This window comes from Dermacentor variabilis, chromosome 8 (assembly GCF_050947875.1).
Source record: "Dermacentor variabilis isolate Ectoservices chromosome 8, ASM5094787v1, whole genome shotgun sequence".
Lineage (NCBI taxonomy): Eukaryota > Metazoa > Arthropoda > Arachnida > Ixodida > Ixodidae > Dermacentor > Dermacentor variabilis.
The window spans coordinates 50,285,400-50,300,477 of NC_134575.1; positions in this window are offsets into that span (position 1 = coordinate 50,285,400).

A 15,078-nucleotide genomic window follows, 5' to 3' on the forward strand; every position below is an offset into this window, starting at 1 on the left:
CCATTGTTATCGAGAGGATTGTCCAGTCGGTGCATTGAACCAAAAGATAAATAAGTGAGAAAAAAAAAAGCCGACACTGCAACAGCGTAGCGATAGCTTCATACGCGCCTTCGCATGTGCGCACGATGGATGGTGTAAGGAGCAGGACGGCGCTCGATCGCGCCACCAATAATCGCGCGAGCTTTCGTACATCGGCCGTTATTTGTTTCACAGATTTGCTAACCTGCTCGCGACGTCGCACTACAGTTTTTTTTTTCTGTGAATTGACGCGACAAGCTGGTCGAGTTGGCGATTGAACATGTTCCTATGGGTGGGCAGCGCAACCCGGACGAAAGACGAGAGGAAGCACACGATACGAGCGCAGACTAACAACTCGTTTATTATTTTTTTTTCAAACAAGGGAATCAAACGTACAGAAAATGTGAAACGCGTGTGAATTGACGCTTACAAGGGTGAAAGGGTGTTAGCCTATCTTGCCACTCAAAAACTCAGTTTTTTTTTATCCTGCAGATTGATGGAAGCCGGCGCCACAATAAAGGGGGCGCCTGTTTGCATGTCGCAAATTGGGGAGTTGCTTAAGCCCCATTACTTGATTTTTCTTTTTTTTTGTGAGAGCGTACGTCCCAAATTACGAGCACGAGAATATCATAAGTGATGAAGAACGAGGAACAGCAACAACTTATTATAATCAATCAACCAATCAATGATTAGTTTACCGTGTCTAACGCGTTCAAGAACAACACTGAGGTTTGGCGCTGGCGCACAGAAAAACAAAAAAAAGGTAAATCCTCAAAACAACTACACCAAAAGTTACGGTATAAGAAATAGAAGGCAATAATAATAATAATAATAATAATAATAATAATAATAATAATAATAATAATAATAATAATAATAATAATAATAATAATAATGAGCCATTCCATTTTGTGAAGGCAGATGACAAGCGAAGCTACTTAGCAGACGACACAGAATTCCGAACAAAGGTAGGAACTCATTTACTGCGATTTTTATATACATTCGCGTGGACGACAGGGCCGGCGCCCCGAGGAGCCAGGGAAAACTAGACACACGTGACGTTTCGACGGGAGCGCCACCACGGCAGAGCGGAGGGAAAGGAAAGTTGATACGCAAGCGCTTGGAACGCCGACAAAAAAGAGAGCGGTGCGAACGTAGACGTGGCCGACGCGGGCCAAAGAGTAGTATCTATGCTTATCAGCTTCATATCTGTTACGGGTTGGCGCACTCGGCTGCACGAGGTTTGACTGACCGTGCGCCGGGCAACGCGTCCTCTCCTGGGCGACCCGAGCCCATCTGCTCGTACAACGATATCTGCAAACATAATAACCTATCAAGAAGACTCCCGCCTCTGCCGCACTCCTCGCTGTGCAGGGGCAAGGCAGTCACTCTCAGACTTCTGCAAACAAGCACTTACCCGAGCCCCTCGGCGCTGCACGCAATGTACCCCGAACGGTTCCCAAGCCCGGATTGCCCCCTGTGTGGTGGTCATGCGGACTTCGAGCATGTCCTGTGGGGCTGAGCCTCTGCCGGTCCCCCTTTCGCCCAAGAAGAAATGATGACGCTCATTAGGGCCCAGCACCGGACCTCTCTAATCCTGGCTGTCCAGAGGGCTCGCGAGTGGGCCTAGCCAGGTGACTTCGAGTTTGCTCGCGTCTATTGCGGACCAAATAAAGTTGTTTCACTCACTCACTCACTCACTCACTCACTCACTCACTCACTCACTCACTCACTCATTCACTCACTCACTCACTCACTCACTCACTCACTGGTTCTATTTGGACGGAAGATATTAAACTCAGTTTGTCAAGTTGCCGGAATGCTTGAAGCTTGCTTCACCTCCGCCGCGGGTCGACCTAGTACTCCACAATCTTCGGTATCGGCCTGCGGTTTTCGCTCGCGCAAAAGAAAAATGCACGGAACTCTAGCCATAAACAGCTTCGCTGTAATACGTGAATAATATAGTAATAAATATGCAGATCTGACGCACGTGGTTGAGTGCGCGTGAAGCGAAGATTTTGCGAATTGGTGAATAAAGTGTCATACAATTAGAGGCAATGCACGTGGTTGTTTTTACCTTCGTCCTGCTCAAGCGTGTAACATGGTGCGATGTTTATAGCTTACGCACCGCGTCGTTCATAAGTTACGGCCAAATGCAAACACCAAATCGGGCGCGGATGCATAGTTTGTGAGGACGACGGCGATGTTCGATGCGTGTTGAGGGAAGAATGGTGATGCCAGGTTGCCTGCACAAAGAAGTACACCCGTATCGAAACTAAACTTCGAGCTTCAATACCCCTTGTGTCCCACTGTAACGTACAATTCAGGGAAAAGCGGATGTCTACTGCATGTTCAGCGTAGCGACAGCCAGATCCCCCGCAAAGCTGCCCTAAACATCTTTTCGTCTCGGTCAACCACAGCGGTGCCTTTGTTGCGGTTTGCTACATATTGTAAGATGTGGGAGGTCGATCGTAACAGCTGGCATCCAGTTGTAAGGTTTGTAGTCGGGCGTGAACTATGCGGTTGCGGGCCCACGCCGTCGTCCAATTCACTCACGATTGGGACGTGGTCGTAGGGAGGAACTTGCTCTCATAGAGAACTAGGAGCACAGGATTTATTTACATATTTACATTAAATCAAGAGATACATTCGACAGTCTAGCATGACACCCAAATGGAGCACGCAAGACGAAGCATACAGCACGCGAGCACAAAGCTCCAAGCAGCCTGTACGCACCACTTGTCGAACACGAGCACACTCTAGCAGCCGACAAACTGCTGCTTAAAAAGCCTCTGTCCTCCCTAGATCCCTAAGGGAGGGAAAACTGCTGTCCAACCTTAGTCCAATCGGACCGTCCACAGTCGTTGGGGCGTAGTCGACCCACCTTTGAGGGCGAGTGCTTACACACTCACATACGCACTTTGGATTCCCAGAACCCGAGCTGAGCGGGTCCTCGTAGCCAGGTGATCACGCCTGACCCCAGCCGGCGCCTCTTAATTCCAGAGCTGACTTTCTCCGGTAGTCGCCACGAGTGTCAGCAGACTGTGACAAATCCTGGGGCCCGAGGAAAAACGTACCGCAAAATACTCTGTTAGGGAAGCTCTTCTTGCTGCAAAGAGACCATGAAGGCCACGGCAAATCAACCAACAATATACGGTCCGCCAAACGTGGCCAGCTCTGCTGCCGTCGCCGACTCTGCGAAGAAGGCGCATGGTGGATTAACGCTACCCTGGTCTCCAATTCTCCGAAGGAAGTTCATGGTCGGTTAGCGCTGTCGTCTTCGCCGGTTCTCTGAAGGGCGCCGCCACTGCGGGTCGATCGAAGCACCTGCAGCGGGCTGAGATAGCTTTGCAGAGCAGTACCCCTGCAGGACGATCGTAACAGTATAAGTTCAAATTCAAATATTAGGTAGCTGTCATGGTTTCATTTTTAAGGTCTACAGAGAACAGGAGGGATTTTTTTATATAACGAAACATTTTTATACACTATCCTCGGTGAAAGGAGGAGGTGCGCTGGGAGCACGCACCCAGCGGACTCCCCCCTTTCGCCGATTATAGTGTATAAAAATGTTTCGCTATAAAAAAAAAACCGAGGACACCTCAGCACTTGTTACGAGTTGTGAAATGCGAAAAGCATTATTGTCCAACTGAACGTCGCTGAGCCGTCCTTCGAGTTATGAACACTCCTCGCCGGCCAGCGAGCACGTTGAGACGCTTGGCGGGTTTTGATTTGCCCTTATTACCGAGGCTCGCTTAGAACGCAGGCGAGAGCTGTCGCGCGCGAGGAACGCGCGGATAACGCAGACTTTCGAGAGCGACGGTGGCGTGGCGTCGCGGCGATGCCCTCTCCCCCTCACGCAACACCTGGCGCGCTAACGCACCAGCAGCAGGTGTTCCTCCCTCCGAGGCGCTTTCATGACGTGGCGTCGCAGCCAATGGGAGTTTACCTGCCGTTTCGCTGCTGCAGACGAAAGACGCGTCGTCTTTTTCGGTCAATGTGCCACTTGACGTTTTTGCATCAAAAGATGTCAGTGTGGGCACTCCTCTTCGCATGATGTGCGTTGCTTTCTTTGAAATGGTCTTTCGATGCCAGGCGTATTAACTGCCGATAGTGAAGGAGAGAATACAAGGTGCCTGAACTGTGAGAACATGTTCTGTTCTAACTTTAAAAGTTTAAGGAGGTCTGGAAATTACAAGCCTTCCCTTCGAGAGGTCTTGCATGGTGTTAATGCGCTCATTGAATTGTACCATCGCTTTTATGTCCAATTATAATCGAGGTTGTTGAACCTAAGAAAAGTTGTGTACTCAGATTTAGGTGACAGTTCGAGCCTCTGGCGCTCGAAATTATTCTGAAGCCCATAATACTAGGGCTCCTATTAACCCGCGTGCAGCTTTGGAACGCTATACTGCATTTTTTTTTCATTTTTTTAGTATGCTGATACTTGTTCGTGTCTTACACCTTCACTACCTTTTACGTGATTGACATTCATATTTCTAATGACATGAAAAGTAGCCGACAGTGTTCAATGGTGCCAATATCTTCTTGCATTTTACGTAAGCAAGCAAACAAAAGGTAATCTGCGGCATTGTGGATAAAGCGAATAAGTTGGGTGACAGACCCATGAGTTTAAATAAATTGATTAGGCGTAACTTTGTGTTTTTTAGAGGTTTTTTTTTTTTTTTGACGATGCGCCACGTGAGTTTGTTTTCTGGCAGCCATACGTCGTCGAATCAATCTCATCCGGTCACTTGTGTTGTTATTGAAACCTTGAGGATTTCCTGAACTGCCAACACATCAGTTGGTGAGGTGACCTTCTTCCGTCTTTTGTATCTCTGTACAGTGGGTAATAAAAAAAAGGAGCCTGATTTCTCTATATCAAATTTTATGACAGAAGGCTGCTGATCCTCAAGTTGTTGTAACTCACGCACAAAGAGACACATACATAGAAGATCCATGTGGTCAACACAGAGTGTTAATTTTCGGCAACGGCTTTAATCCCTGTTTCACAGCCGTACTTTAACGTCCAAAATAAAGCGCAAACAAAACAAGCAGAAACAACCGACACCTCGAAGTCGCACATGATTACTAACGTTCTTTGTTGTGTTTGTTTATTTGTTTGCTTGCTTATTTGTTTGTTTGGTTGTTTATTTAAAACGTGTGCATATATTACAAGTGTTAATTTATTAGTTGGAACCATGCTTGAGGACACTCGTGTCCCTGTGCGCAGACGCAGTATTTATTTATTTTTTTAAAATTTCGCGCGTGTCCTTCGTAGACCTGGAAAATAAAATCACGACAGCTACCTTAAATTTGAATTTGAACTTGTACGCAGCAAGCCGCAACAAAAGCACCGCTGTGGTTGACCAAGACGAAAAGATGTTTAGGGCAGCTTTGCGGGGGATCTGGCCGCCGCTACGCTGAGCATGCAGTAGGCACACGGAGGTTAGGGTGAATGCGATACGACAGCGTAAAATGGCAGTGCAATAACAACCCTTCATCCAGCAGATTCTAAAGATTCAAATAAATCACGGGGTTTTAGCTGCCAAAATCACGATCGGATTGGGAAACACGCCGTAGTGGGTGACCCGAGATGAATTTTGACCAGCTTGGGTTCTCTAACGTGCACCTAAATCTAAGTACATGGGTGTTTTCGCATTTCGCTTCTGTCGAAATGCGGCCACCGTGGCCGGGATTTGATCCCAGCAGATTTTAGAAAGGAATCAAATGGGCCCAAAGAAAGAGAGAGAGAGAGAACAAGTTCAAATTAGGCAAAAATTGTGGAGACAAACCAATTGGATAATTTTCGACATACTCGTCAACATCCCCATTCAATGTTTAGTGCTTAAATCAATAATTTAAGAGCTAATTTTTGTTAATGATTTAAGTTCATAGAAAAAACACTTTGTGTTCCTGAACAGGTCAGGGAACAAAATTGAGTTGGTTACATCCGAGTGGCGTGCACTTACGTTCTTTGACAGGCTCGGTACGAATTAGCTGGAACATACATTACAGAACACTTGTAGACGCCTTCCTGTGACGTCCATGGGATGTCTAGAGAGAGCCTGTAAACTCGTGAATGTACACTTGTTCTCAATTACTGCCTGTATACTTTCCGTATATATAAACCATCTGAAAGTCTATATGGCGCAAAAGTGTGCAAATAGAAACAGGAACGTCGGCTACCATTTCTTTATGCCGATCTGTCGATTATCTAATGAGTAAAGTCAGAACAATTAAGCGTAGTCTAAGGAGGAATCGGTGCATTCGTCCAGAAAATGAAAACTCGAATGACCGAGAGACTCTCTAAATCCGTCTTTGTGAAGACCGACCCACGTTGGACAGTTTGCCCTTCTTCCACTGCTCATTATACAAATACTGCTGATAATAACGGGTGCACCGCTCTTTATCAAACCAGAAGGTATACGAGCCCTCTATTGGCCTTCAACGTGCCGTTACAGAGTGTCACACGTGCTAACTATTGTTAATTTCCGAGCACGATAGAAGTGAGTCGAGGGGCTCTATTTTTTTTTGTCAGTTACAGTCATATAATGGTAACAGACAATGAAACCAGCGAAAGCATAGGAAAAGGCTAATCTTTAATTTCCGTTTGACAAGTAGATATAACAATAGAAAAAACAAATGAAAGTCAACAAGACAGACACATTGTCGAAGCTAACGTACCGTTAACACCGTTAACCTACCGCGGAGCAAGTCTTCCCGTGCCCTCTAACGGGTATATTTTTTTTGTATGTGTACTGTATAGATCTAGCCCTGATAGTGTTAGTGAGCGCCACTCACTACCATGCACTGTAAAATGAACTACCCCCTTAAAAGCGAAAAGGTGTAAATGTGTCCATAACTCACACCCTTATGGTGTTATTTATATGACGGACACCCTAAGGGTGTGAGTTATAGACACATTTACACCTTTTCACTTTTAAGGGTGTAGTTTATTTTACAGTGTGGCGACAAATTTGGGAACCTCGATCCTTTCAACCACAGACGTCACGTATACAGTGCGCGGACTCCGTAGGAGCTGGCACACTGGCCAATTTCGGTTATTTAACGCACGCCGAGCCTTTCAGCACACGCAGGTGTTTCCTGCACCCGCACAACTCCTTCACTTCCGCTTTCGCCTCGATCTTTACGCGACCCGCAGTAGCGAACCCGCGACCATTTGCTCTGAAGGCAAACATCACGTCCGCCTAGTCAAAACAGCCGTTGCTCTTCGGTTACTATTTGAAAAAAAGAAAAAAGAAAACTAGCGAGTTCATCAAGACTCACTGAGAAGAGGCTAAAGCGACATTTAATGAGCACAGCTGTATGCTTTGAAGAAGCGGCTCTATAACGAGGAAATACCGAATTAAGTACCACGGCATGGGCGTGGGTGGTAAAGAGAGAAGGCGGAAACGCTTAAAGACGCCCATAAGTACAATTTTTTTCAAAGTGGACTCGGAACATTTGTTTTTTTTCTTTCTCGTTGTTGTCACTTTCTGCCGAGGTAACCTTCATTCATTTGCCTGCCCGGGATTTCCTATCCCGTTTTTCTCTTTCTTTATTTTTCTTTTCCCCAGCAGATACGAAAATACGCCTCCAACACAAAAACAAGGAAGTCAACAGCGGTTTTCACAACGCCCGTGAAGCTTTCGCGTTGAAGCCAGTCGATGCAAATGGGTCACCCGACTACAAAGCTGGCCTGCGCAACGCACCTCGCTACAGGAAGGGGCGGCTTATAATTGTGACGAGTATAATCGAAACGATAACGGTACGATAAGACCATCTCAACCATTTCTACAAGCGCGTGATTCCGTGGCGAACAAGCAGAGACGTGCCCAAAGAAACATCGTTACACGCCCGATTCGATGCTTCTAGTTTTAGGGGGTTTCCCCTCCCCTCGCGCCTAATTTACTTCGCGATCACGTCAGACTCTGTTTACGGTATTTTTTTTTCCGTTCGGCATTGTTTAGGATTCTCTAGCTTGGTTTCCTTGTAAAATAGCGTTGTGCCTCCCGCTTAGGAAAACTTTTTATTTGTTTTTTCCCCTCATCTTTCAGGCGTCTATGGTAGCTAACGCGGCTTTACGCGATATTTTGCGTGTGACCGCTTCCGTAGTGTCGCCTAGACCCTGCGGTGCGCTTTAATGCGGCTCTGCTTCTGCACGCCCCGCGTAAGTTGTCCGCTTGACGGTTTACGCTTGGTGATTTTTTTTAAGAAATGGCGGAAACGTACCCTACCGTCCCTCGAATATAATTTATTACGCTATCCCGTAACCGCTGCCGTGTCTTGTAATAGCGTTTCTTTGCCTTCTCACGTCACCTTTTACCTATCACCCCCCCCCCCCCCTGTATATGTATAGAAACTGCGAGCCAAGGATGGCAATGCTGTTATTCACTCGTTTCGTTACTCCGTCGGTTCTACACATTCTCTGCTTCCTTTTTCCCTTCCTCTTTACCATTCTATCTAGCTTCCCCTCTCGACTTGCTCGGTAGTAGAACGGTAAGCGCTACAATTTCTGCGATGTTTTTGCGGGGGTCACGGATTATTACTGCTGTCAAGAGGCTAATGTGGCGACGGCCAGGGAGCTCCGGAGGGCATTGTGCACGTTCAACGTGGCGCAAAAGTCCAAACGAGTTTCTCGCGTTGCCTTTCCTCTCTGCCGCGCTCCTCTCATGTATACACACGCTCTTGCAGCAGCAGCAAGCAGAAAACAGCAGTAAGCAGCAGCAAACAGCAGTAGCAAGGAGCAAGCAGCAAGGAGCAAGCAGCAGCAAGGAGCAGCAGCAAGCAGCAACAGCCACTGCAGCAACAGCATCACCACCACCGCGTCGTGGCGGATGTGTCAAATATTATGGGGCTTTAAGGGTGAAAAAAAGAAACCCACAATCGTATTATGAGACACGCCGTAGAGGGGATTCCAGATTAGTTTCGGCCTCCTGAGATTCTTTAACGCGCACTTAAGTCTAAGTACACGAGAAGTTTTTGCATTGCCCGATGTCGCACTTTCGTGCTCTAGTAACGACCTGGAAGATGAAACCATGACCTCGAGCAACGCCATAACCACAAGGCAACCGCGGAGGGCACGGAGGGGTCGACATGCGGGGTGGCCGCTTGCGTACTACTACTACTACTACTACTACTACTACTTTTACTACTACTACTACTACTACTACTACTACTACTACTACTACTACTACTACTACTACTACTACTACTACTACTACTACCGCGTTATAACCGCATGGCACAAGGCTCGAAGCTATGCGTTCTGTGGGGAACAGACGAGTCCGGAAGCCTCGGCTGGCTCATGTCGAACCGTGGCTCAAAGCGCTTTAGCCTAGAGTGTTATCTGCGACGTGCCATCCAATCAGGCGTCGCCGACGTACTGCAAAAAGCGGAGGTTCAAGCGAGAACTCGTAGCTCTTGGAAGCGCGCCAACACCCTGGCATATCGCAGAGACGGCAGGGCGCTTGACTACACGCTTGATTGTTGACGAACTGTTCATTTAATGTTTGATGATTGTGCATTTGATTTTGTTCAATGTTGTTTACACTGTCTGAATTGCCATTGTCAAAGAAAATGTTTTTTTTTTTTTACACCCAAGCTATCCCATTGGGCTATGAGTCCCTGTGGGTCCTCTCAGTGTGGGCAAGCTTCATGTTACAAAAGAAATAAAAGTTATTCGATCAATCAACCAGTCTCCCACCGGGCCGCATAAGCAGCAGACGCGTTCGTCTGCAACTAAGCAACCGACAATACGCGGGTTTGTAGAAAAAAAAAATCCAGTGCAGCGCGGAGCCTGCCAGCTGCCCGCACCGTGTCTGCAGCCCGACAGGGGCACGTGAACATCAGCTGATCACTCGGAAAATTACTCATGCATATCCCTCCCCCCCCCCCCCCCCTGAAAGCGCAGCCGAGTGGGGCCTGACGAAATCGAAAGATTACGCGTACGCGGGTCGACCCCGTTCTCTTAGATATGCGTGCCTGCTTATCGTACAGCCGTGAAAGGAGAGAGAGAGAGAGAGAGAGAGAGAGAGAGAGAGAGAGAGAGAGAGAGAGAGAGGAAGGTGGCCCGCGGAGACAGGTTCTGAGATCGCTGCTCGGAATGAAAGACGACACAAGCTGCGTTCAGAGATGACAGGTGCTACATATTCAGGCAGTGCGCATATAGTGATACAAGTAGAGAACCTATAGCAGACAGAGGAGCAGTGTCGAACCGAAAGAGCTCTTGGGAGCTCCCGGGCGACTCTAGGCGAACTACTACAACTTCTCCCACGTGACCACGGTGGAGAAGCGGAGAGCAAAACGCGCAGTCGATCCAGTTAGCGGCTCAAGCGGAATGTTTTGTTGCAAAGGACACTGCACAGTCTTTAAGCATGAGCCTCGTTTTACGTAGATTCCACCTATAAGTAGGAAAAAAAAAAGTTCGGAAATGCTTTCCGCTTACCTATGTCGAACGGTATTCGGCGTAACATCGCAAATTTTCGGAACGAAGTTACATATAACATAATCTTTTTTTTTCATTTTTTAAATACTCGTAACAATAAATGCATGCCCTCATGAAATAGACACTCCTATCTGGAACAATGTTCCACTTATGTAAAAACTTCTGTCAGGAAAGTTGTTTTACGAACCTCTAACTAGAACCGTGTGGATGTTACGAGCTGTAATGAAGTGATGCCCCGTGCGCTCTGCCGTGCCAGAACCTATAGTATAGTTCTATTCGAAAAATGTTATTGCGGAACACTCGGCCATCGTGTGCGGACTGATGGGGCTAGCGTTGCCGAAAAGCGCCAGTGAAGAAGGAATTATTGTAGTTTATTAATGAATAGATGAGTTTTTTTGCTTTCATAACAAAGTGTATACTGCGCGAAGCACAAGCAGACGACGACGCCTTCCCGAATAAAGGATGTCTGAACACCTCACAACGCCACCTTCGCCCGCTACAGCATTGCCTGCCATGTCCTCCGAAATATGTGGGCAACCGTCGTTGCGATTCTCTGAGTCTGCGCGGCGCGCGAAAACCCTACAAATAAGCGAATTCTTGCGCGATCGCTCAGTGGTTAGAGCGTCTAGCTCTATCCTTGCCGTACCTTGGCGTGAGACCTAAGTTCGATTCTCCCCTCTGGGGTTCTTTAGAAGACGGGCCTCCACCGTTCTATCTACCTCCCTTCTGGACTGTTGCGCGTACCAGGCCCCTGACGCTGTGTGCCAGACGACAACAGCAGCAGCAGCGACAACAGCAACAAGAGCTGCCATTTCTGCTGCTGCTACTACTACTACTACTACTACTATTACTACTACTACTACTACTACTACTGCTGCTGCTGCTGCGGCTGCTGTTGGACGGGCTCCTGATAATATTCGACCATCCGTGGTTCCTAAAGCTGTATTCACGCCATGAATGATACCACCGTTTCAATTCTCGGACAAAGCGTGACGTCGTTCCGCTGACAAGAGAATCACGCCGCAAGCAGCTGCAGGCAGCAGCAGCTGCTTTGACGAGCCGGCGTTCGCAGTCGCCCAGACATGTCTACAGGGGGAGTACAAGTGGCGAAGTTGTTTAATCGAACACGAATATTCGAGAAATGCGTCCTCCGAATCTCGGATAGAATGTCGATTCTTTCACGTTTATTTCTAAACAAAGTGAAGCGCGAAGTTAGTACGATGGGCGTTCTCTGAAAAAGAAAAAAGCTTATATACATTATTTGACGCGTACGCGTGGTTACCGCTCCCAGCCGAACCTACAGAAAACCGAGTGCCACTGTAAATGAGCAACAACCGCTTTCAGTTATCTGGAGCAGCGTGGCAATGTCAGTAACGAAACAAGCGAACGACATGTCAACAGACTCGCCTTCACCGTTCTCTGACGTAGAGAAAAGTCCTAGCACTAGAGCGGAGCAAATTGTTACGAATGGATGGAAAAATCATGAGGCTGGTTGTATAGTCATCATCATCAGAGTGGTTACGCCTACTGCAGGGCTAAGGCCTCTCCCATACTTCTCGAACTACCCCGGTCATGTACTAATGTGGCCATGTTGTCCGCGCAAACTTCTTAATCTCATCCGCCCAAATCACTTTCTGCCGCCCCCTGCTACGCTTCCCTTCCCTTGGAGGCGAAATGCGAAAACACCCGTGTACTTAGATTTAGGTGCACGTTAAAGAACCCCAGGTGGTCAAAATTTCCGGAGTCTACCACTACGGCGTGCCTCATAATGAGAAAGTGGTTTCGGCACGTAAAACCCCATATCTATTTTCTAATGAAATGCTTTTTAGTCATCCCAGTCAGTCAGGGAATGTGCCCGGATTACAAAAAGAAAAGCTACGAAAACGTAGCCTGAGTACATCCGGGACTAAGTAAAGCAAGTACGGAAGTGAATCACACAGAGACAGCACGCAGGCGCAATTTAGGTCAGCAGGTAATCTCACTAGGTAAGAATATCAAAAGAATAATTCGGAACATGTGCTTGTTTACATCGTTCATCTCGCCCTCGAGACTCCACTAAGTGATCGTCATCCCTTACATATTCGAGCGAAACGAATATTCGATGCGAGTTCGAATAGTGGTGTTCCCGAATCGAATGCGAATCGAATTAAGCAATGACTAAGCGATTCGCGTTCGAAATTTCGAGCAAGTTCGCTCATCCGAGTCTATAGACAGGTCAGGTTCTATCGCAAACACGATCAGCGATTCGGTTCTTCGTGCGAATCCCCTGTCAACGTGCACCTATATCTTTAAGCGTAATTTTTCTTTATTTTCTTTTCTTTCTTTCATCATGCCTTCGCAGAAATCTGACTGCCGCGGCTGGGAGTCCAACCCACGACCTCGCGCTCGCCAGCAAAATCTCCACCGCGCCGCGGGCAAATAATAATAAATATGCGCACGCGTGAAAAAAAATTGCTAAAACTCTCCTCTGTTTACAGATTCGTCGTTGCAGGTATGGTTACGTGTCATCCGCGTACGTAAATCTGGACGCTGCATGGGTCAACTTTTCCCGCTTCCCGTTCAAACCCCCCCGTGCTACTTTCATCGCATACGTCCACCACGTATACGCACACTCGGCACCCGTGCGTGACACACAGCATCTGCGGCAGACAACATAGTGTATATATATATATATATACTACTCTCGGATGCCCGCGCACCAACAACAACCGACGCCGCCAAGGTTCCACGACGGGACACAAGTTAAAGGGTCCGTATATATACGTGCTCATGGCGTCGCACAAATCTACGGAGGCTCTCGGTTCCTTAGCGGGCAGGCCCCGCCCAGGGTGGGGGGTGTCTGCGTTTTTCTCTGCCTTGCCATGTGTATACATCCGTATACAGTTGTCGTACGTAAATTTGAGCGTTCCCCCGAGTTTCCTGTTTCCCTTTCGTGTATAACGTCGACGTCGCCTTATAAGCTTTTTTTTTCCTCTCGCATCAATCTGCGGCCCTTCGTCGTTCTTCCTTACCTCGTTTTTTTTTCTTTTCTTTTCGGAGTCACGTCACGGACAAACTGGCAATTAGCCCTGTCCGACCATTTGGTCCCACATCCACTTTTTTACATAACGTTCATTTTCATCCGCGAGCCGCTAATGCTGCAGCACGCGCGCTCCTGGTTTCTTAAAGACAGTTTCTTAAAGATGGTTTCTTAAAGGGACGTAACTTTATTTACCGTCCGTATAGTATACTCAAGCTCCGGAAGGATTTTTTTGAGTACTTAGTCGCGCTGACTGACTGTACGCAGTTTGTTCAGGTGCTCTTTGGTTCTGCGGTGCCGAGTCTCACGAGGGAACGCTGATAAGCATTGAGTCTCATGCCCAGCGATAACTTAGCACCCAAGCTGCAACTGCCGCGTAATTCTGCATATTTCCCCGAGAAAGTCAGTGCGCGTGCGACACCTGTCATTCATCTTCTTAACTCACTGCATATAGGTAAGCAGTGAGACTTATGCCCAGCGAGAAATGAACACCAAAGCTGCAACTGCCACGCTATATTCTACATATTCCGCCGAGAAAGTCAATGCACTTGCGACGTCTGTCAATCAGCTTAGCTCATTGCAAATAAAAAAAAAACTATTTCGTCTGCTGCTGTGGACGCTGATTTGCAGCATTAGTTGCGTCAAGGATATGCTCTCAAATTCTAAAGCTGGTACAGCGCAACGTGTAAAGCAAGAAACAAGCCGAAGCCGGCCAGATGAAAGAACACAGCGCTCTGTTCTTTCATCTGGCCGGCTCGGCTTGTTTCTTCCTTTCTACGTTGCGATGTACCAGATTTAGAATGCAATATGAACTGGCCCAATCCTCAAGCCTAGTGTACTCTCATATTGTTGTCACATTTGGGTTTTTTTTTTCTGAGACTGAGGTAAACATGGTAGTCAGAGGGAGGGTCAATAGACTTACTTAGTAAATAGCGTTTATGAAAGGGCACGCAAAATTATGTGACACTACAAAAAGAAGTTCATTGATTTGCTAAATAACAATAACTGCACAGGGGACCGTAACTTGGTGACCGCGATCCTGACGGCCGTCGGCTGCAAAATCAACTGTATACAGTCTGAGCCGCTGATGTTCACACGGTGCCTCGGGTACCAAAGTCTGGTCAAAAGAATATAGTCGTGTGGTTTTGCTCTCGAGCAAAAAAGAACAACGAAAAACTGAATTCGTGAAGAACGCGCGAGGGGCCCGATTCCTCCAAGGGATTATCAAGGAGAAGATCCCCCGATTGTATCATAGTTATTTCGGTATTACAATAGGATCGGCCTATAAAAAGAGTTCAATACTTTCCATTATTTTTTGACATCGTTATACCGGCAGACTTAGTTTCATTCTCATAATACGCAATTTTAGCCTGTTTGAGTAGTTTTCCTAGTAAGTTAGAATATTTAGTATACCTTTCGTGAAGTGAAGCGGTTAAATTTCTGTTTTGTTTTTTCTTCAAAGGTTGTATTTTTTTCTGTAAACAATTTAGCAAACTGGTGGATAACCATGGGTTACGAGGAGCTCAAAACGCTTTATTACAGTTGATTACTGCCGTAGAATCTGAAATAGCATTAGAAATAAATTTTGAAATTTCTT